This window comes from Xiphophorus hellerii, chromosome 3 (assembly GCF_003331165.1).
Source record: "Xiphophorus hellerii strain 12219 chromosome 3, Xiphophorus_hellerii-4.1, whole genome shotgun sequence".
NCBI lineage: Eukaryota > Metazoa > Chordata > Actinopteri > Cyprinodontiformes > Poeciliidae > Xiphophorus > Xiphophorus hellerii.
This window is the reverse complement of record NC_045674.1, coordinates 8,667,548-8,690,469: the sequence shown is the minus strand read 5'-3', so window position 1 is coordinate 8,690,469 and position 22,922 is coordinate 8,667,548. Positions and strand designations below refer to the sequence as shown.

The window sequence follows — 22,922 nt, the reverse complement described above, 5'->3', positions numbered from 1 at the left end:
AGCAAGGCATGGATGATTTCAGTGGATGTGTTATTTGAAAAAAGGGGCAAAAAAGAGAACGTTGTGTTGATTTTTTTATTTAACAAATAAAATGCATACATCTCAATATTGTGTATTCCTGTATTTCTTTGGTGAATGAAAAATATGTTGATAGACATGATTAATGCTTGACATTTTACTGCTGCATACATGTGACCTTGAGCTAAACTTGGCTGCCATAAATTTGTTTTGGACATGTTTTTTCTTTGTCAAGAACATCACAATTTGTGGGGACCTCTGCTACAAAATGTACATAAATGTTGCACAAATGTAATAACAAATATCCAACATGCCATTATCTGCTACTATTTTCTGAATAAATCGGCTTACAGTTATTTAACCACCTGGGAGCTCCAAGACCAAGATGGTCAAACAATGATTAAGCAAAGAAAAATAAATTCAAGAAAGTCACTTACTCTGTCCATTCAAAGAACAAAGACTGATGAATTTTACACTCTTCATCCGAATGCACATGCAATTTATGTAACAAGGTATTTTTAAGAAATGCTCATACAAGTATTTGTTCCCTTACAGAATTGTTTCTATAGTTGATATTTTTCAATGAAAAATATTTCAGATAATCAAACTAACTTTAATATTAGACAAGTGCGCACAAGTGTTTTTTAACTGATGGTTACTAAAGGAAAAAATATATTTTAAAAAAGACCTATTCCTATGTCAAAACCATAATTGGTCCCTTGTTAAATCAAATCATAAAGTAACTGTGATTAACCACTTATTTTTGGTTTAATTCCACAAGGCACACCAAGTTCCTGATTACTTCGTAAATTGTAGAATCAAAAAAAAATCCCTTGACAGAACAAGCTGACAATAGGAAGTGGGCTAAAAGATGTCAAAAGTGACACATAATTCCCAGATTATCACCTTAAGCCTCAGGTGCAAAAAATACAAAATAACCCCCAAAATTCTTGAATTAAAACAATATTGCCAGTTTGTATCAGTTGCAGCCTAAGGAGTGAACAATTTATTTAATTTAGGCAAAATATCAATAATAATAATAATAATCAAAACCAGAAGAAACTTGTTTGGGTGAATGAGTCTCTTTATAATGCACTTGAAAATACATGCAGTGGTCATACTGTTTGCACTGCAAAAAAGAAAAAAGAAAAGAAAGAAATTAGACAAGTCTTACCTCTGAATTAATCAGTTTCTTTAAGACTGAACCCGACCTCAAAATTATGTAGGAATCAAAACATATACTACAAAAAGCACTAGTGCATCAATGTTTGAGATTTTGACTTCAGAATACATCTTGCTGAATGTCTTATTTTCTTTCTACTTGATAGTTTTAGTCAAAAACTGGCTAGGATGACAACTTCATCAACAGATCAAATTTTTTACATATTTGTTTTAAAGTTGTTTTTTTTTCTTCTGATAACTGCAATAAAACCTACAAAGGAGACTCTAACTGCATGTGAAAAGGATTTGTGGAATCACTGTTACACAACACCTCGAGTGCGAATGTATCTGTGTCTGAGAACCAGTGTAAATCTTAAATTATTAATGGATGAAGGCAAATGAGTGCTGCCATCCACCAGACAGTGGATAATCAAATGAGAAAGTGTTGAAATAAAAGCTGTATCAATAATGAATGAATTTGTCCCAGATTTTTAGCATGCAAACTGTCTGTAGTCAAAACTAAGGGAAAAAAAAGAGAAGAAAATTAAGTTTTAATTTTATCATCATGTGCTACAAGTAGTTCAGGATTCTGACTATGTTCATTTTTGTATTAGCATCAATTATGAATAAAGTTCAATCTCAAAGTCTTAAGTGCATTCTGAAGAGGAATTTCTGAGTTCAGAAATTTTTCACATTTCACATTCTTATTAACTTTATTTTTGTGATTTCATCTGATGACGCTGGTACACTTTGTAACAAAACAATAGGCTCTTATGGCAGAGCATGGATAGCTTCCATCTTTGAGCAATAAAGTTCCTTGTAAAACTATTTATGCCCTTTGAAAGGTCAGATTTTGGCACATCACTGTGACATTCTGTGTACAAATGCATTCTTGCCAAGATTTTGCCCTCCAGCTAAGCTAACAATCAGAATATTAATCAGAGAAGCAGAAGAATCTGCTGGTAGGTCAACTATTAGTCACACACTAATGAAAACCATTAATAAGAAAGAGCCCCACAAATTCATGTTTGCAGTTTGCCACAAACTATCAAGGAGACACAGCAAACATGTGGAAAAAGGCACTTAGGTCATCATCCTTTCACTGGAAGATGATGGTAGCACCATCTTATTGTAAGGAATATTTTCAGCAGGAACAGGAATGCTGGTCGGACTTGATGAGAAGGTCAAAATAAGTCAAAATATGTCAGTACTGGAAGAAAACCTGAAAAATAATCAAGCTAAGGGATGGATTTCAACCTCCATCAGGAAACAGACCCAAACATTCAGCCTAAGTAACTGTGGAATACCTTAGATCAGGGTTGTCAAACCCCTTTCCTTGAGTGGTGGTGTCCTGCAACTTTTAGAAGTGTCTCTGCTTCAGAAAACTTCAACATTATAAATAGTTAATTACCAGCACTCTGTGGAGCTTGGTGGCAAGAAGACAATCTAGTCATTTGATTCAGGGGTCTTGAAGCAGGGGCGACACCAGTCTCGAGCAGTGTAGTGTGACATCTCTGCCTTAGATCAAAATCGCGTGTGTGAATGTCCCCAACAAAAGTCCACATCTAAATCCAATTAAGAATTTGTTGACTTGAACATTTATGCTTTGAGATTAATTTTCACTCAATCTCAAGCTATTTTGCAAAGAAGAATGGGCAGAAAGCTGGCTCTCTAGATGTGCTGGTTGAGACATGCATCGAAAAACTTACAGCTGTAATTGAAGTCATATGTAGCTCTTCAATGTGTGGATTGGTAGAGGGATTGGTAACACTTTTCTAATCTAAAAATAAAAAAAATAAAACAATTTATAATCTTCAATCTACTTTACTACTACTAACAATTATGCTGTGTTACATTGATCTGTCATTTGATTAGGGTAACAGGGCAGCATGCCATACAATATGCAGCATAAAGTAATAAAAATAATTCATGGCTGCACTAAGCTCAGTGATGCCATGCTTTTGCAGGACATGGCATGCAGCGACAAATGAAAAATGAAACATGCAAAATCCATTGCACTGACACATGACATGATCTGGCACTCTATTCATGTGCAAATTCATGAGACCAAGTTTCAAAAACAGGCTTTATACAAAGTAACATCATAGAGTTCAGGTACAGAGAATGACGCGGTGATGAATGTCATGCTGTGACTCTTCAGTGAGTCCCTGGGGATGAAAAGTCTGCCGGAAAAGCATCATTCAGGATTCAGAGTGATGGGACTTCTTTTCAGTGTCACCTTCATGCAATCACAGCCCAATTTTTCAGCTGAAAATAGAAATAGAAAATGTTAGGTTTGTCAGATCATGTCCCAGTTTACATTCTGAACTGTCTTAATGTTGGAAGCACTCTTGTTTTGTTGAAGATGAGCACACTAGGTCACAGGTATATTCAGACATAAATGAGGTGATATTTAATCCTACCAGCTCGTCAGTGAATTTACCCTGCCGCTCTGATTCTGTGGATAGCAAGACACACAAGTACAACCTGAGATTTGTGTGCAGTCTTCTTGGGTGTCAACTCTTGATTTCAGAACTCAACAGGAGCTCTATTTTTTCCTGTTACTGTCTTCCAGTCGTTTTTTTTTTTTTCTCCCCTCGAGGTTATTTTTCTGAAGTAGTTTTATTTAAACTCAGGATTTTTTTTTTCTTTCCCCCTGAAGAACAGTATCAATTTTCCTGTCTGTGTGAAACCAATGTTTGCATCTGTTTGCATCAGTTTCAGACTGGTTACTGGAAAATGTTGCCATACTCATCCTGTATTACTCATTCCTTCACACAGGTGCAAAGCGACAGCACAGGCACAGTCAGTTTTTGGTGCTATTTGCCAATTTGCATGTGTGCCAGGAGGGTAAAGAGAAAACTACCAGGCCAAATTAGGAGTGGGAGGTCTCAGTTCCCTTTAGTTTAGTGATTTAACAAAAAAAATTGCAGCAGCTAAATCCTTTGCCTGTAGTTTATTGACTGTAAACAACTTCTTCACTTAATGTATTTTATGCAGCTCTCCAGAGGCACAGTCACCATATGCCCTGCACCACTAAGCATGATGAGATGATTCCTGCAGTTCTGAAACATGTCCCTCAGAATATTAAAAATTCTGCTAAGAACTTGTTCAACGTGAAGTTACTAAAGGCTACACTAACATCTCAGTGTTTTTTTATTATTTATTTATATAAATTCTGCATACAAGCTGTTAAAACATGACAACCATACTCCTTTCAGTTCAGTTCAGTTCAGATTTATTCAAGTCCCAAATGGGCAATTAATGTTACAGCAGGTGCATATTTATATCTATATAAAAAGGTTATTAAAATCAAGAGACAAACTATCAAAAATTACTACAGGTCTTCCTTTCTCAAAGACCTGTAGTAGGTATTCTCTTGAATTCCTATTACAGTGATTTGAAAATAGTTGAGTAAGATTGTGGGTACCTTTAGAGTGCAATAAAATATAACTACATTTCATCAGTATCATTAGAAAGCTCCTTTACTATCCACTTTCTGGATGGAGCAGACTGCATTTTATTCCCAACAGCAACAGAAATTCTATCTAAACCACAGATTCTGCAGGTCAGCATCAATATGCTGCACAACATCAGCTAACTTGGCTAAAAAGCTAAAATACGTTTCTGAAAACTCTTCAGATGAAACAGATTCCAAAGACAAATTTGATCCAACATATACATCTCCAGCGTTCAGTAAGCTGACCTTGCTCTCTTCCCATCAGTGTTCACCTGCTTCACTGTTTTTTCACTAGTTGATAAAACACTATTGGAAATTGGAAGTTGCGAATGAAATAGAAATATTGCAAATTACGGTATTTGTCATGCACATGAATGTACACAACAGTTTACGAAGAAGCTTAAAGCTTAAAGTGTTTAATGAAGCATTCACTTGCAAATATGTTTCCTAAAGAAAAAGAGCAAAAACTAAGATGGCAGAGATCTACAAAGCACGGACACATCAATCACTCTCAAAAACTATAAAACTAAAAGACCCTTGAAATTAAAAATCTATGCTCATTCAACAATATGTAGATCCACGTGCGAAGAATACTATAATGCTTTGTAATGCTATTGTTTTTGTGACATGGACATTTTCTTGCATCTCTCCACCTGGGACCCGTTATTTCCATGTATACTCATGTTGTGTTTAACAAACTTCTGTGCAGTAATTAACTACTGTATTCTCTACCAGTCAACAGGTACACTGTGCATTTATGGACAATCAGAATCACACCAGACCAAGAAAATGTCTATTGTTGTGTATATATCGTGCATAACAGTACTACTGAATTGCCCTCAGTGACTAAAGAAAAATCTTCTCACTTTATGCCTGATCTGGAGCTTCTGAGAGCAACAGTATAAATTGATAAACTCATATAATTTCTTTCCTCACATACTACAAATTTCCACCAACACTGATACACGTGAACAAGTCTACAGATTTCCAACAAGTATTTCTCTCGGCGCCTACGGTAATTGGTGTTTGACTTCGGCATACTCTTTTCCACCCCCGCATCCCATGAGGAAGGGCACAGTTTTCAACACACCCTCCCACTATTCTGTGAACATGGCCATCCAGTATTTCTCTGAAAAAAAAAAAGTAATAATGGCCCATTATTTCTATGTGTACTGACTGCAGCACGGGCTGCTAAGGCTAAAGAGCAGAGGTGCAAATAATGATGGGAGGATAGGTATTACCACCCTATTACAGTTGAGCCACAGTTAAATGCAGGTATTTCTTAGTAAAACTAAACCTGACAAACCATTTATTAATACCCCACGTTCAGTGGCCATTGTCTTTCTTTACAATGGCCAGCTGTAAGGTCTTTTTAATAAATTAGGTATAACACAAAAAAATTAACAGCATCTGGTCCAATTAGCTGTTTAATATGAGCATTAGTTACGCAAAAGAACCTTCAGGTTAATAATAGGGTGAACAACCTGGCAGTCACGTGAAAGTCACAGCAAACTTAAAATGGGAACGATTGTATGTCAGCAGAGAGTTGGGATGTTGAGTAAAGGGAGAGAGAACTGAGAAAGGACAGTCACCAGCTGACTAAAAAGTGAGCTTTTATCTTATATTCATTTGAAATGCAAAAGCAGGGAGGCAGATACTGAATGTACGCAGCTAAGCCCTCCTTTCTTTTCCTCTCTCATTTGCATTGAAAGGGACTGCAGGGCTTGTGTGAAGGCTGACGCTCATGAGCTTCATGTCAATGTGTGGGCCCCCCTTGAGCCAGCTGATACTCCCACATATTGGAGAACATGTAAGAGCTCTGAGCACTGGCTTGGAAAGTAGCTCTCACTTTTCCCAGTCCCTTTTTTTCAGGCCGCTATGCATAATGCAAACACTTGGATAAATACTCAAGTACCGAATATTTTAATGTGCTATGGGGTCTGGTGGTATTTCACTTGGCTGGTTGGGCTGAATATTTTTTGCAGAAAATAATTTTTAGGTTACGTCAGTTTTACTATATCAGAGTCAAATAGAACGTTAAACAGTTGTTTGCTTAGGAAACTGATCTTACACTTACTTTGGGGGTGTTTTAAATGTGTAAGCACAAAAAGAGAATACAGTTACAGTTTAATTTGTTCTGCTCTATATTCAATGTCACCCTGGCCATTACTGAAGTACAGTCTGGTTGTATATGTGGAACTAATTGATACTGACCATCCCACCTGTATAGCACTGGGTGAGATGAAGTGATGTTATTACCAGGTAACGAGTCATTATGTGTGTATTTATTGTGCAAAACATTACTACGCATATGTTGATCCTGATGTTTATGTGTTGGCATGCGAGCACTGCAGCGCTTGTGTGGGAGAATTTTTTGACATTTTCCACAACAATCTGTGACAGGCTGGTTTAGGCAGTGATCAAATTGTGTGTGTACTACAGTGTTAAATGTGAAAAAGGAGAAGAAGAACGTTATTTCCCTATGGCATTGTGTCTTTCATCACCATTAAAATAAAATGCTCATACGCAACAGTGTGACGGAGGTATTAGTCACTGCTAAGTATTCAGTCATTTTGAGCCTTCCATTCTCAGTTATTTTGTAGATCTTTCCCCCTTATCTGCTAGAGGGAATGTTGATGCATCTTCATTTTTTTCTCTATTTTGCTTCTAAAATAGAGAGACTATAGAACCATTTTGTGATATTCTTTTTTGTGGTTGGCAAAAGAGTAGCATCGGTAAGAAGTATTTGATCTGCACTGAGGATTGATTAAGTGAAAATAAATATTACATTTATCTATTTGAAGTGATATATTGCCAGCCTAAAACTAATCACAAGTACTGGTAAGGTTCAGTCACCAAATTGTTAAATGTTTTCTATTTCAGGTACAGTATTTTCCTACTTCTCAAGCTACCTTTATACAGAATAGAAGTGTAAATCCACCATGAAATAAGAAAACTCTCCATTTATTCTGCTTTGAATGGTTATTGGTGGCTCAAAAACTAAAAAAATCATTTTTAATCAGTAAATACACAAACATGGAAACATAAGTTACCAAGTTTTTTTAGGAAAAAAAAAAAAAAATGCATAGAGCGCACAGGAAATGAGTAACTTCAACAGGTTGGAAGAAAATAAAACGATTTCATTGGATCTGGGGGGGGGGGGTTTAACATCTGACATCTATTCAAAGGTAGATGTCAGAAAAAGTTTTCAATGAAGTCGTAGAAAGCACAGGGACAAAAGAGGTTACTTAAAATGAAACTGTTTTCATTTTAAGTAACCTCTGCTCTTTCAGTGAAAGAAAGTACAAGACTTTGAGAGCATAACAGAATGACTGAATGAGGTACAGCAAAGTTGCACTGTTTTGTTTAACTTCTCTGTCATTGAACATGTTGTGTTTGGTAATGTTCACAGCATTTTGGAACTATAAGGCTAATTAATAACCACAGAGACTGCTGTCTTATTAATTCCAGCTGCACAAGTATGTTAATTTCTAATAAGGGATGCAAAACACAGTTTAAAAAGTCAACAGCATAACCATCTGTACAAAACTGAATGCCAGACTTGTTAACAAACCTTAGTGGGTGCTTATGTGCACAAGAAATGATCAGTCCGTCAGTGATTATAAATAAGCAATACTGTAATACAGCAATGATGCCAATTTGTGAACCAATGAGAAACTGGAAGTATAGTGGATGCTTGTGACATCATGTTATAATACTATGCCTGTAAGAATACTAATTATTGTGTTTTTGAGACAAAGGAACACTATAGCAAAACATCTATCCTTCAACACCACAATGCACTTTAAAGTGTACTCAAAGAAGACCATTATCATCAGTCCAAACATTAGCTGTTAACAACAGCCATCTATTTCACTTTGAATCCTAGTCTAGTCACAATAAATCTAAAAGTGTGATGGAATGTTGCAAAGTGCTCCTGAAGTTAACCAGAAAATGTATAGTTTTTAAATTCAATCCATGTAATGCAGCCTGAATGCCTTTGTGACATAAACACAAAGGTAAAAACAGCAGAGGTGTTAATTCAAGTCTAATTCTGTGATGACATTTGACAAAATATAATGTTTGTTGGTTGTTCCACAATTGGCTACTGTGTTGTGTGTGTTTCTTTAATCATGTAAAGCACTTTGAACTGCCTTGTTGCTGAAATGTGCTATACAAATAAACTTGACTTGACTGGTCATACTTTTAAAATACCAATTATTTTTGCTAAATGAACGAACAGTGGCATATTGTCAATTTGACTGTAACTACATCATACTTTTTATTCTATCAATCAAAATAAACCCATCTCTTCATTTTTAGATACCAAATGAATTTCCTTGAGTGGCTTGACTATTGAAACAGTTACTGGACAAGGCTATATAGAAATTTCTCAAATCTGATAATATAATAATGAAAATGACAAAATAGTTAAAAATTTGATTGGTAGCTGATGATTACTAACCAAATCTGCCTATTTATTTCATAGAATAAGCAGCTTGCTATTGCGTCTCATAATTTGTACTCAATACGTGTAAAATGATTTTACATAAAAATTCAGTCCTACCTTGACTTTGAGCACTAAATTACATTTGAAAACTAAAATAATATTTTCATTAAGAAAGCAAGGTACACAGGACAGTTAGAAGTAAAAAGATAATGGACTCTCATAAAAAGAAAGATATGTTATTCTTACCTGTATCTTTTTACAGATGTCATCTTTCTGACTGAAAGTGATTACGTTAAAAGACAAGCCGTTACAAAAGTAACACAAAAGGCTGAATTTAACATAACTGCAGCACTTTGCTGTGATCATCTGTACTAAGAGCTTCTGCCAGCCCTTTATTTTACTCCAGACACTGTACTAACTACAAAGAACTTTATGTCACACACTCTAAAGTCTGTGTGTCTGTGTCTGTGCATGCATGTGCATGAGGGCTAGTACTGAAGGGAGGGGGTGAAACATGCTGACCATCACTATCCCTTGCTGTCAAAACCAATCAGTGTCTGGCAAGTTAATGGAGAACACAAAACCTATTTAAAAGCTACATTTACCACTTGGCTGATTCCATTACATTGTGTAATTTCCAGGTGTCACATTTCCCCTCCACACGTCTGTCTTAATGCTCTCCCAAGCACCCCCTGATTAGTCAGCCTCTGCTGGTTCCCCCAAATCCACTTTAGCAAAGCACCCCATCCGTTTACATCCTCCTTGAAGGAGAAAACTCCTTACTGCACATTTTCTTTGGGTGTTCAGCAAGTCATCAGATAAGACTGAGCACTGTCCTAACAATATTTTTTTAAGTGCAAGTTACATTTCTGGAGGATCAATCAAAACTTATCATAAGCACAAAAACACAACAGTATTAAAATAGCAGCAGATTTGTAATGCAATTCCACATTTTCTTTTAAACCAGAATGTTAGAAATTAGGCTCTGACCATCTGTTTAACCATGGATTCAGGAGGATCAGGGTAGCTCTTGTCCTGGATGAGTCCTGGATTTGGCAGGGACCAGATCCTTGTCCCTGCCAAATTTCTGAGGAGTTCCTGGGAATTTGGTTGTTTGGTCAATTTTTGAAATTGAGGAAAGCCTTCAACCATGTCCCTTAAAAGTATTTTGTGTGCAATGCTGCATGAATATGAGATACTTGGATTGCTTTTACTTCCAGTTTTGTTATTGTATACCTGAAGCAAGAGCAGCATGTGTATTCCTAACACAAAGTTGAGCATGCACCGGACTGGACTGGATTCCATCACTGGGATAAGAGTCAGTTCCTCGAAACCTGAGTTCATGGTTCTCAACTGGACAAAAATAGATTGCTTCCTCCAGCTAGGGGTAAATTACCGCCCCTTACCTGGAGGGTCGACTATCTTTGTATCTTTTTCAAAAACCTTAAAATGAAGAGACAAATTGGGACCTTGTGTGCAGTAATTTAAACATTGTTCTGGTATGTTGTGGTGAAGAAAAAGCTAAGCAAAAAGTGCTGTTTTATTAGGGTTAAAAAGCAAAAGCACAGAAACCTGTGTTTTTTTTTTTGATTCATCCAAATATTTCAATGCTTAAGTTGGACAACATGACTTGAGTTAATGGAAGGGCATTGTTACAAGTTATGGGGTTATATTTGCTGAAAGTCTCTCATGATTTGCTGTTAGATGCACCTGAACAGATTGTAAAATTAATTTCTCCATGTACAGCAATGGGACTGAGGAAAAATATATGACTACAGGAGAGTCCAGTCCAGTTCTATTACAGTCACTGGGAAAACAAAACACCGTTGCTACTTCCAGGAAATTCCGGAGGGAAAATGGAAGCCAGGTGATGCTTATTAAATGCAACTGATTATTTGGCAGTTTGCTGGTGTAGAGTATACAAATGACAACATCGGGAAAAAAACCTTACAGTAGCAGTGGTGGGTGCTAATTTCTCTGGAAGGGAAAGGGTGAGAGGAATATGAATTTCATCATTTTACTGCTTGGACTATTATTTACAAGTGCAGAGGATTCAGAAAGATGGCAAACTTTTTAGCATCCAAAATAATAAATAATTGCCTTTAATCTTAAATTAGCTAACACAATGTTATAAAAAAAAAGAGTGGGTCAATGTTGCTTCATAAAAATGTTTGATAAACCCATACATGGTGGTACAGCTAGATTTTTAATCACCATCTATTCATTTAGTTTGATCTTTTTTTACATTGTAGGCTTGAAAGTTAATTATATATATATGTATAAATTACATTGTATTTATTACAAAATTACATTGTATATCACCATATTAAACCATTTTCTTGACACATGCCTTTGTGGTGTTTAGGTTTTTAATTACTTTGCTATTGGCTTATCAAGATATTTGGAAACCACCTATATGTCAGAGGGGCTGGTCATTAACAAACTGCTCAGTGAGCAAACCATGGAGATATCGCAACTGAATTCCCAATGGTATAACAGGGATGCAGGAGATAACGTCTGGTATTTTTAAAAAAAAAACATGGTGCTGGTGTTTAATCAGAAGCAAGCCATTGAATTGTGGTCATCTGCAGACCCAAGAAATCAATGGGGGTTGCAGTCAAGGACTTAATTTGATTTGTGACCTGAGGTTGTGCTATTCAACAATTTGCAGTCTGCAACCACTAAAATGTTTAATCACCTATAAATATTGCTCTAAAGGCAGGCCACTATTTGATTCATTATGTTTTGTAGTTTTTAGAAGGCATGTATCAAATGTAGAGCCTCTCAAAAGACTAGATACCTTACAAGCAGAAAAGTAATTTTGAAACATATTTTCTGAAACAAAAAGAACTGTGAGCCACATCCAGGAAAACAGGACACAACTTACAACGTTGGATTATGGTACAGCATCTGTAGCAGCACCTTTTGGACATCTCTCATTGTAATCAAAAAATAAATGGTTTTCTTGACAAAAAAGAATGGATGGTTGACAGAAAATGGATAGAGTGAGCCCATTGGCAGAAAAAGGTGGAGAGATAGTGAACACAAAGATGTAAGTCAGAGTTCTCCTTAGCCACTTTCTGTTGGGACATTATATCTAAGGCTGAAAACAGAACCAAAAACTGATGAATGTGGACAAAGCACAGTTCATGCTACAGCTGTAACCGACAGCTTTAAGCGGAGTCAACAGCCAGACCACTGAGACAATGATGGGTGTTGTCTGAGAATATTGTTTATCAGGAAATAAATTTTATTGATCATTAGCTGTAGCATTTTTTCTACAATTCAACCAAATAAGTCAAAAGAAGAAGAACACGTTTGGCTGCAGATACCACAGGCATCCATCATAGTTACCATCATGTAACAATTGTCAGAACAAGAGCAATTCCTCCATAGGGTCCCAGTTTCTTCAGTCTATAAACTAACACACAGACATTTTTTGTCTGGACTTTCTGATTATTTGATATCTAAATCTTAGAATCTAAATTTTCACTTGGTGAATAAAAAATTGAGTTGAGGACTTTATTGTTACTAATTTTGTCTTGGTTGGACACTGTCTCATGCGAAGATACTTGAGTTTAATATTGCAGACATTATGACTTAGTGATGGAAATAAATGTTAACTATCGTGAGCTACATTTTTAGAAAGGGACAGTTGTACAAATTGTGATATATGTTCTTTTAGTGAAACAATGGAACATTTTCTATATCTGAGCTTTTTGTCAATGGAGTATAAATACTTCTCTCTTTCTTAAAGGTCACTACTCTACAAAGTGTTGGCAGGGACACTGAATATCATTTTGTTTCATATTCTCGGAAATTCTGCCATTTAATATTTCTTCTTCCCCATCAAGGTATGATTGTAAAAGTGATGAAATCTCATAGAAAAAGCCTGGCAACCGCAAGTTTTCTTAGAAAGCCTTTTCATTGCATGCAACACCCTGAAGTTAGGAGATCTATCAAAATGCCAATATTCACAAACGTGGAAATAAGGACATGATTGTGAAATTGGTGATCATAGTTATTGAACCAAGTCCCTTACCTCCTGTGCTAGAACATAATTCAACTTACTGCAGTACTGAAAAAACATAAATGGTCTAATCTCTCTATTTGTCTATCTCAATATAAATTACTATATATATACTTTGTAGTTTCATTAGACATTTAATTCCCACTTCACCAACAGGGAATAGCTCCTTATTCTTGAAACAGCTGGAAAATACACCCCACAACAAATTACAGGTCAACAAGCTTGATTTGTGAGTTGGGTCCTCCTACCCAAGTCATGCTGAATTGCCCACTGTCAGAAGAGTATATTACAAGGACCCAAAGGACCACTAATGATCTGCTCTCCATCAATGTGCAGCTTCCCAGGAAATGTTCTGTGCTTTAATTAATGATTTCAAAGCTTAAAATCAATCCAGGCGTATGTTAACCAGATTAAATCTGTCCACTGAAAATGTACTCATTTGGTGGGTGGACATGGTAATTGTTAGCATTACTGACAGCTAAGCATGTTGTTTATAAAGATAGAGGGAAAAAATAACAAAAAGGCAGGCTCTCCATCCTTCCTAAGGTCAAATGGAGTGTGCGGATAGGGTAACATTTGTCATATGAGCTCTGAGCTATTTTCTGTGTACTAACTGACTGGAGGCGATCCGTCAGGAATTCATCATATATCAAACCGGGAGATATCCCCTCCAGCAGCACGGAAGTGGATGAAGTCTGACACCTCAGGTCTGCCTCAAGAGAAAGAGCCAAATCGGAATGTATTAGCTCCTTGCACACAACAGGGCTACAACCATTTTCATAGAACTGTACCTACAAATGATAATAAATGAGTACTCGGGGACTCTGGGAGCTGCTCTTGCCTCCATATCAGGCTTTTTTTTTAGCTTATACTTTTTACCTGTTCAGTACAGGGACTTATCTAAAAGTTGCATTGTTTGCCATTGCTATTATCAGTATATACAGAAAAGAAAAAAAAAAATGTGGACAATGTCCCAAGCCTTGTGTATTTTCATAGGAAATAATATGTGAGAAAAAAATTGTGTTTCACTATTAGCATTTTAAGAGGAAAAATATATAAAAAATGTTCTGAATATTTTAAAAGGACAACAAATATTAAAAACAGTAACATTGTGAATATTTTGAGTCTTATACCAATAAAAAAATATGAGAAAATGCCATTCTGTCTCAAATAATCATGAACATTGAGTATTTTAAACAGAAAAAAAAATAAAAAGAGCATTATTTCAAAAGCCAAAAACATTAGGAAAAAGTATATTTAAATAAAATATAAAGTAAGACATTGTCACTTGTTAATAAATCTCAAGGAAAAAACTTACAAGTCATGTGTGAGTGTTATAAAATATGTATTAAATGTTATATATCTTACCTTTTATGCTTTAAAACAAATCATTCATGGATGACAACTATTTTAAACAAAAAATAAATATAGCAAAAGTTTGTGATAATACTGGTGAATATTATGTGTACTTTAAAGGTAAATAATGATAAAAGTTAAAGTTCTGACCGTTGTAGTAGGAAAGTAAAACTATACAGGAAATGTCGGATTTTACATGAATATAACATGTTACATTTTCCTGTAATATATCCTGCAACTGCATGATTAAAACTGTTTAAAAAACTGAAATAAGTTCCATAAGCAGTGGTTTTGGTTTCTATCAGCTGGATAAGTACCATTTTTCTGTCCAGAGCCAACCATCCTAATGTATGAAGTGGAGGAATTAAATGGCTCTTTGAAGTCCAGTGCTTGTGCTCACAGAGTTCAAAATTGAAATTAAAATGTCTATCTAATAATTTGTTTCACCAAGTGGTCCAATCATCACTGTCATATTCCCTCTTTGGCCCACACAGAGAAATATAAGGCAATAGAGTATACATGCTGGCTGCTCTAATTTTGCAGTTCATACCAATTCAAGATAGACTCACCGCAGGCATCACAAAATCATGATGCAAAAAAAATGGAGCAATTTAGATCCTATGCCTCTGCAAGTTAAAACAAAAAACAAAAAAACAACATGCCTGTAGTGAGCTAAACTTTATGTACAAATCTTCCAACTCTCTGTGAATCTGTCCATTGTTTAAAAACAGGCAGACAAAACACATTACCTATTATATATTTTGGAGACAATTAACAGAAAACAGCACTTCACATTTACGATTCAAAATTTACTGCAGAGAAATAAATGTAAAATTGCCATGACTAACACTGGAAGTTTGTTTTAATCGCACCCATCACACAGACCAACTGCATGCTGTCCCTGACTGAACGAAGGACATCCAGGGTCAAACAGTCTTTGGTGCTGATGCTATTTGAATAGACAAATGTCAGCAAAAGCCATCCCATCAGAGATGACTGCCATGCTTGTCTGGAAAAGGTCTCTTTATACCTGCTGACATCAGCAAGAAGGATGCCTGCTGAGACATACATTTTAAATGTGTCAAAAAACATCTGAATTTTAGCTCATGGAGTAGAAGAGTCAAGGATTTCTATGAATAAAAGTATGTCAAGGAATAGGAGGATGACCAAATAAGAAATAATTTTAAAAAATCAACAAGTGACTGACAACATTGAATGGAACTCCCTTTAAGATGTTACATACACTAGAGTTTATAAGACTTTCAAAAAACAGTGAAGCTCCATCAGAGCTCTTACCATTTTTTTTTCAGAACAATGGTGGGTGAACTCACTCAAACTTCAGATTTATCTCAGCATCTCTCATTGCACATTGGAAATGATTTTTGTGCCTTTAAGTTTTGCCAGTGACTGTTTACACAAACCTCATGTTATCATTATATACTTCACTTGACCTTCTGACCTTTCATAGATAACAATTGAAATGTGTTAATTCTCTTATTGTTAGAGTCTCCTGCTTGTCCTCAATGACCAGTGGAGATAAGCGGTACCACCTCCTCTGTGACAATACACAGTTAAACAGATATAGAGGATGAATGGATGGTGGTTTGAACAGTAGTCTGGGATTTTATTTTTCCCCTACTTCTCTATAGTTTTAACTCTGAAGTGTGTGGCACATTTCTTGGTCTTGATTACGCTGCCTTTTTCTTATTAATGTAGTCTAACAAACCCACTAAGGCATTGTATCTCTTCTGTTCTACTTCTGTTATGTGCTACATTGTGTTGGGCTGTCACACAACATTATTACCCTCAATAATGGTAATATTGTGGTACAAATACCACAATATTTGTATTTGTAATGTGACAAAATGTAAAAAATATGAAGCGCAGCGAATACTTTTAAAAGGCACTATTTATATAATACACACCAGTAAATACTAGTTTTACCTGATAATATTTCACTGCATGAGGGAAATGAACCACACCATATAAAAAAATATTTTTTTCTTTTTTATGAACAAAGTGAGAATTCTAAATTCACCACTAAAATGTACTTCTGTTCTGCTTTTAAGAAACTGATGACTTTAAAGTGTGACAAACCAAGCTGTAAAAGCACTGGAAATCTTTCACACCTCTTGTGACAAATGCAGCTGTCTTGCTATTCTTTTTACCCGCTGACATCTTTTCTTTCTCACAAGCCTGATTTTGACTTTAAGTGCTATTTGTCCCGTTTGCTCCCCACATTTGATGCAATGCCAGAGCATGGCCACAAAGACTTCACGCAGGGTTTAACAAAAAAGATAGGAATTCCACACTGTGGCATTGTGCAAGTGGTCATTCTGGGATGTTGTCTCTCGTTTGCACATTTTCTCTCAACATGTTTCGTAAAACTGGAAGCAGAAAAAAGTATTCTTTATTTCATAATTTCATTAGCCCGGATTAAGATTCAAATATAAGCTGTGATGTTAAGACAGAGATTTATCTCTATGACCTGTGTTAAAAAGAGAGCCTTGGCTTATGTCAGCTTTGCTTGAGTGGCTTGGTACATTAAGCTGACTATTCTCCCTCTGTACAAAAATCAATAATAGGGCACCTGTAGAGGTCTATTAGAGGCATAATCTTACATGAGGCAGCATCCTTATAATTCACAGAAAGTCCGGTACACCTTGCACAAGGATAATGTCAGGAGTAAAAGACATAATACTGGATAAATGGGTATTGCAGAGACAAAACTTTCATGATCTCCAATCATTTTTTTGGTGGAGGCATTTTCTTTTTTTAACTCTATTGTTTTTCAAAAACGCCCATCACATTAAAGTGTCCCTGTCTACATTTTGTGGGCTGTAAGAACAGAGGGCTTGAAGACGGATGCACAACCAGAGAAGTCATGAAAAATTTGGAAACTTCTGCTCAGTCAATGCATTTTTTCCCTCCAGTTTTGTCACGTGAGACCCGACACACTGAGCTGTGATTGTACAGCAGCCCTACCCCTCATCAAGCGCTCTTCAGTTCAGGCAATCAACTGTGCCCTTACCTGTGTTCCCCTTGGCAGTTGCTATGACAACAGCCTCCGCTTGATCAGACTCCTATTCATGGAGTGACACTTGAGTGACCACTCTATGGATAGGTGAAAGGCACCCATCTGGATAAAGAAAAACAGGGGGGAGTAATAATGATGATAACAGAAATGTATTTTAAACTCTCAAAAAAAGTTTTTTTTGTCCTTTCACTTAAAATATATCTCCAACAATTCAGAAGAATCCCTGAAGCACACAACTGAACTGTGAGGTCAAAAAATTAAGACTATTTTGCAGTAAGATTAAACAGGTTTACAAGCAATGTGTGCTTACATAAAACCATGAAAAAAGGTTCAAATTAACATAAACTAATATATTAAAACACAAATCTTAGCTTCGCATATGAAATATTTCACTTATCATTCAGCAGTGGACTATTATACAAGCATGGCTAAATAAAATTGTGCAACCCTATAATAACATGGCCAACATGTTCTGCCCTGATCAATACAATAAAATCACAGCAGAATAACAGAGAGCAAATCCATGTTCAGCTCTCCTTGCTGACTTGGGAAAACTTATCAAATTATCAAGGAAAAAAAAGAAGGTGTTTGTTAAAATCAAACTCAAGATCTGTGGGCCAAATCTGGTCCATCATAACTGTTCATGTGGGCCTCTAGACCACAGACTAGACTATCTAGCCCGCATAAATTAAGATAAAGTAATATAACAAATTATGTAGTACTTGCTTATAGAACATTTTAACCAGTTTTCAGCACAATGTTATTATTTCCCATACCTTCTGTTTTCTTTCCATCCTGTGGAACTAGTATCAATTCTCATCTGATTTTTAACATAAACAAGGTTGTTTAGTCCACAGAACTGGACGTTTCATTGTGTAGATAATTTTCTGTTCATTCCTTTCTTCCCTATTCTGATTCTCAGTAAGAAATCCTGCATATAGTCTTAATATCTAGATCCCTAAATGCAACACATTGTTGCCATGTGTGCATCCGACATACCTGATAAAGTACACATTAAGAGATTCAGTCTATCAGAATAACTGGTAATCAAAAGAGGTGTGAAAGAGATACATTAGAACAAAGCTCACCACCACTTCTTTCCTCCTTCATAAAGGAAACATGTTCCAAATGCTGCCGCAGATTACACATGCACCTGATGGCAAGATAAATCTTAACGGAAGTCAATGTGGAAACTGCTGCATTGGAACTCAGCAACTGATGCAGCTCACCGCAATATGAAGCATGGAGGAATCTATAACCAATATATTATGTTAGTTCATCATCAACAGCAGTTTTGGTAAACTGTGTACCAAATAATTCTTCAACCACAAAATGTGACACATCTCATTCCAAGTGTTTCTTGGACTACTCTGCTGTCATTTGCATGATAAACATGTCATGAAAACAGCTTTATCACACCCATTACTCAGGGGATGCTGGCAATGTGTCTTGTTTTAGGTCTAAAACTTGTACTTTAGTACAGCCAACATGGATACTGCAGACTGTGTGTCCTCAACTCAATACAGAAGGCTCAGATGCATTTGTTGTGTAGTTGTAATGTTCCCTCAAGAGCATAGATGCAGTAATAGATTATGACAGGGCCTTTTCTCTACCTGCCTTCAGGGCAGTTAGTCATGTGTGGTTGAAGTCAAGTTAGCCCTCTCAGGACCTCGGAAGCATATTCTGTCAGCTGCCCCCCTACCTCCTAAACAACATTTTGTTCATGTCATCTATCAATCTTTACCTTTGCTTTTTCGCCAAGAGTTAGGCCCACAGTTGACAGCGGCGGCTGGTGCTTCTGGGGCAGCTCCTCCCTCCCTCTGCTGCATGTCGGCAGAATGGGCCATCGAGCAGCAGACGGCCAATCACATGTGACAGTATGAGGACCGCAGACCTTAGGAAGAGGCTGTTTATGGCGTAAACAGGCTTTGACAGCAGCACTGACTAACAAAACACACCAACAGAAAGTGGAGCTATTTATATCAGCTTAAAGCTCCCCGACAAGCAGGTGATGCTGCTGAGATGAAGCATGTAGGAATCCATCGGTACAGACATGGAAAAGAAAACAAAACAAACCTCCTGACAACACAATACATGCATATGAGCAGTCAGCTTTCGTTTAACCAGGAAGCTATTATGCCTCCTAGGTGTCACTTCAGCTTTTTTAGGAGAAGCCTGCCTGCTGTAAACTGTTATCATAAAACCCAGACGGAAGGTGAATGAAAGGTGAATGGCCATATACTTACACTTTTCATTTTACGTGATGATGATGCAAAAATTATTTTTATTACAAGACGTTGTTCTATTGTTGTTGCAGAGAGAAGTCAATAACAGCAGTTTTTCTCATCAGTCATATCGTAACTGTTAAAACAACAAAAAAATCAGAACTTTTGAACTCTTATCTTTTGTTACACAGTACATTAGGATTTAATCCAACCACTTTCAAAATGAAGGAAAATATTTAATATTAATATAAACTGTAGTTTCCCATAGTCTGCAACATTTTCTTTTATTTTTATATCAGTGTCAATGCTTCAATGCATGTATTGATGCTAACCATTGTTTTTATACATCCACTGTTTACATTGTTACAAACTCCTCAAAAAATGTAAATAAACCAATAAATTACAGTTATTTTTATTGAATAATTGGTTCTCTTATTCTTACTGCTTTCTCATCTTTTGCTGATCATCTCCCTCTATTTCATCCTGTTTTTGTTTTTTTGCTGTCTTTATTTTCATATCTGACTTTTACAAACATAGCAACAACATGCCTTGCGTCAACCTTATTAATTCATTATCTTGCAGCACTAAAACATGGAACATTAACTGAACTCACACATTTAAATAATAATAGAGGCTAAATTATCCTCCAAGCAAGCCTAGAGTAAAATGGCAATGAAACATTTTTTGTTTGTTTTCTAGAAACACATAAATAAAAAAGCAAAAACAAAAAACTTGACAATACTCATGGGTAATAAGGCAATGCAAAGTGATGAATGGATTAAGAAATTAACTTGTTTTTTATCTTGGTGCGGTTCATTATTTCAAAGAGAATACAACATTAAGATGAACTTTTGATAAACAAAAGCCTGATTAATTTCCATAGCAAACAACATCTAATCGTTCCTGTGTTATTTGAGATTATTTTGGAATACCTTCACAGTGTACAAAGAAGTCTTTCATGCAGCATTCGCTCTCCCAATCTGACACTTATTATGATAAAACAACTAATGATAGTGTTGTTGTTAGACACAAACAATAAATCCCTGAAGCAAGAAGATAAAGTACAAAGTTTGTATTGGTAATATGTGTTTGTTCTTGGTTTGTCCTTTAGCTAAGATGTGAGTGTAAGACATACATTTCATTTTCACTAAAGTTACAGCAATGCTATTTTTTTTTCCAAAACACTATCACAAATAAAAAGACACATTATAATAATATTTAGAATTTAGACAGGTGCATAACAATAATTTAAATCAAAGTTCAAATTATGTGTGAGATCAGAGACGTTTTTTTTCTTGTCCTTTTTTCTTTTTTGTTTAAAATAAATATGTGTTCAAAATAAATGTGCTTTCATTAATCCATTAACATTTACTGATGTTGCTTATATTCTACATGAGCAGCTGAGGATATCTCACCTGTAATCAAATATTTGATTTAAAATATTTATTTATCTTAAATACTGATTTAAGATAAATATGCTTTAATAATTGAATAAATTCACCATTTAGCTTTTTCTTTCTTGTCTTCATTTTATTTTCCAAAATGTTGGTGAATATACTAACCTAATTTTTGCATTAAGTAACAGTTTCAAAAAGTTACATTCTTGAGTCCAGTCCTTACAATGTTGAAGTTGGTGTCTTATTTATAGCCACTGATTTACCTGCATGGCCCAGAAAAGCCCCTGCTAGTCAACTTGGACTTCTTTGCATCAAGTCCAACTAGCAATACATTTTTATTGAGTCATGGTCAGCATCTCTTATTATTCTGAAGTTGGTGCATAAATTTTAACATATTCTTATTGTTAGTTGAACAATAAGACACAGATAAGATGCAAAGTAAGCAAATTTTACTTTGCACAAGTAAAATTTGTGTATACTTCTGCAAAGTGAGTGGCAACAGTCAATAGTATGACACTCATACTATGAATAAATGTAAAAAATATATATATCTTTTTTTTAAATGTATGTTTTCTTTGTATCATTCTGTACTTTAATGTGTCTCATCCAAATAAATTCTATGAGTGGACTATGAGTCTGAAAAAGGTCTAAAAGTCCTTTGATATTGCATTAGCCAGTTTTTGTTTCAATTGGCTTCCATTGTTTGAGCAAAACAGCAGTGTGTGAAATAATCACATACAATAAAAACTATTAAGTTATCTTTAGCTATTTAATGTTTTAGTTTTCTATTTTACATTTAATTAGGGACAGAAGTGAAAGTGCTGGGAACCAGCTAAGCTAATGCTCCAGATGGTTTGTTAGAAAGAATTATTGGAAAAGTCAGTGTGGAACACAGTTTGGAGAAGGGCAAGTGTTTAAAAAATAATTGGCAGGTGATTAGTTGAACCATCTGTTACAATCAAATCAACAGAGTGGAGCCAGTTGAGGAAATTAAATTTGTGCTTAGGCCAGTCTGTACAAGAGTTTAAAAAAATACATAGATCGTTGCACAGAGAAGCTTTTAGTAAATTTCTGTTGCCTTTTTTTAACAGAGATGCTCTCCTGTTCTAATATAGCTGCTGTTAAAGCAGCATTCTTCAAATACATCTTCCGGACCTGCCACTACTGACTGTCTTCACATCCTAAAACCTCCTTGTAGCTGCTAGTAGAAGATGCTGATTGATCACAAACAACTGTGCTTTGGTTTCAGAGTCACAGCTTGAAGTCTGGCAAAATGAATTCTCCTGTGTTTGTGATATTGTGAATCTTGCAAGAATCCAAGATAGAATTGGCATTTTGCTAGTCTTTAGGTAAGGCAAGACAAGGCAAGTTTACCTGTATAGCATTATTCATACAAGACAATCCAAAGTGCTTCACAAGACAGCAAAGACAAAAAAATGAAGCATGGGCAGAAAGCAATGCATGAAAGAAACCAGCAATTAGCAAATAGCAAAGCATCAAAAACAGAATTCAATAATTAATTGAATATACTTAAAAGATTTAATGATTTAGTTTGTGAGTTATTTTTGTGATTTAAAATACATTTGAGTCATTTGTCAGATAGAGAATATGTAGATCCCTGAGGTCAGAAGATGATTTGCAGCAACTTTCTAACTTTTAAAGTGTTTTTTCTCCTCTCTGTGTAACCTACTTTTTGTTTTTGATAAATTGATTCTCTCTCACTCTCTATCACACACACACGCGCGCCCCCGCCCGCACACACACCCCATTGTCATTCTAACAACTTCA

General features: G+C 35.7%; 1 long non-coding RNA gene across 1 annotated transcript; it reads right to left on the bottom strand.

The window, feature by feature from the left end:
- Positions 1-1,084: 1,084 nt before the first annotated feature.
- Positions 1,085-17,610, bottom strand: LOC116716451 (uncharacterized). Its single transcript, XR_004338489.1, has 2 exons — positions 17,507-17,610; positions 1,085-3,447 (listed from the first exon to the last, which is right to left on the bottom strand). It is a non-coding gene; the product is annotated as an uncharacterized LOC116716451 (long non-coding RNA).
- Between the last annotated feature and the right edge of the window lie 5,312 nt (positions 17,611-22,922).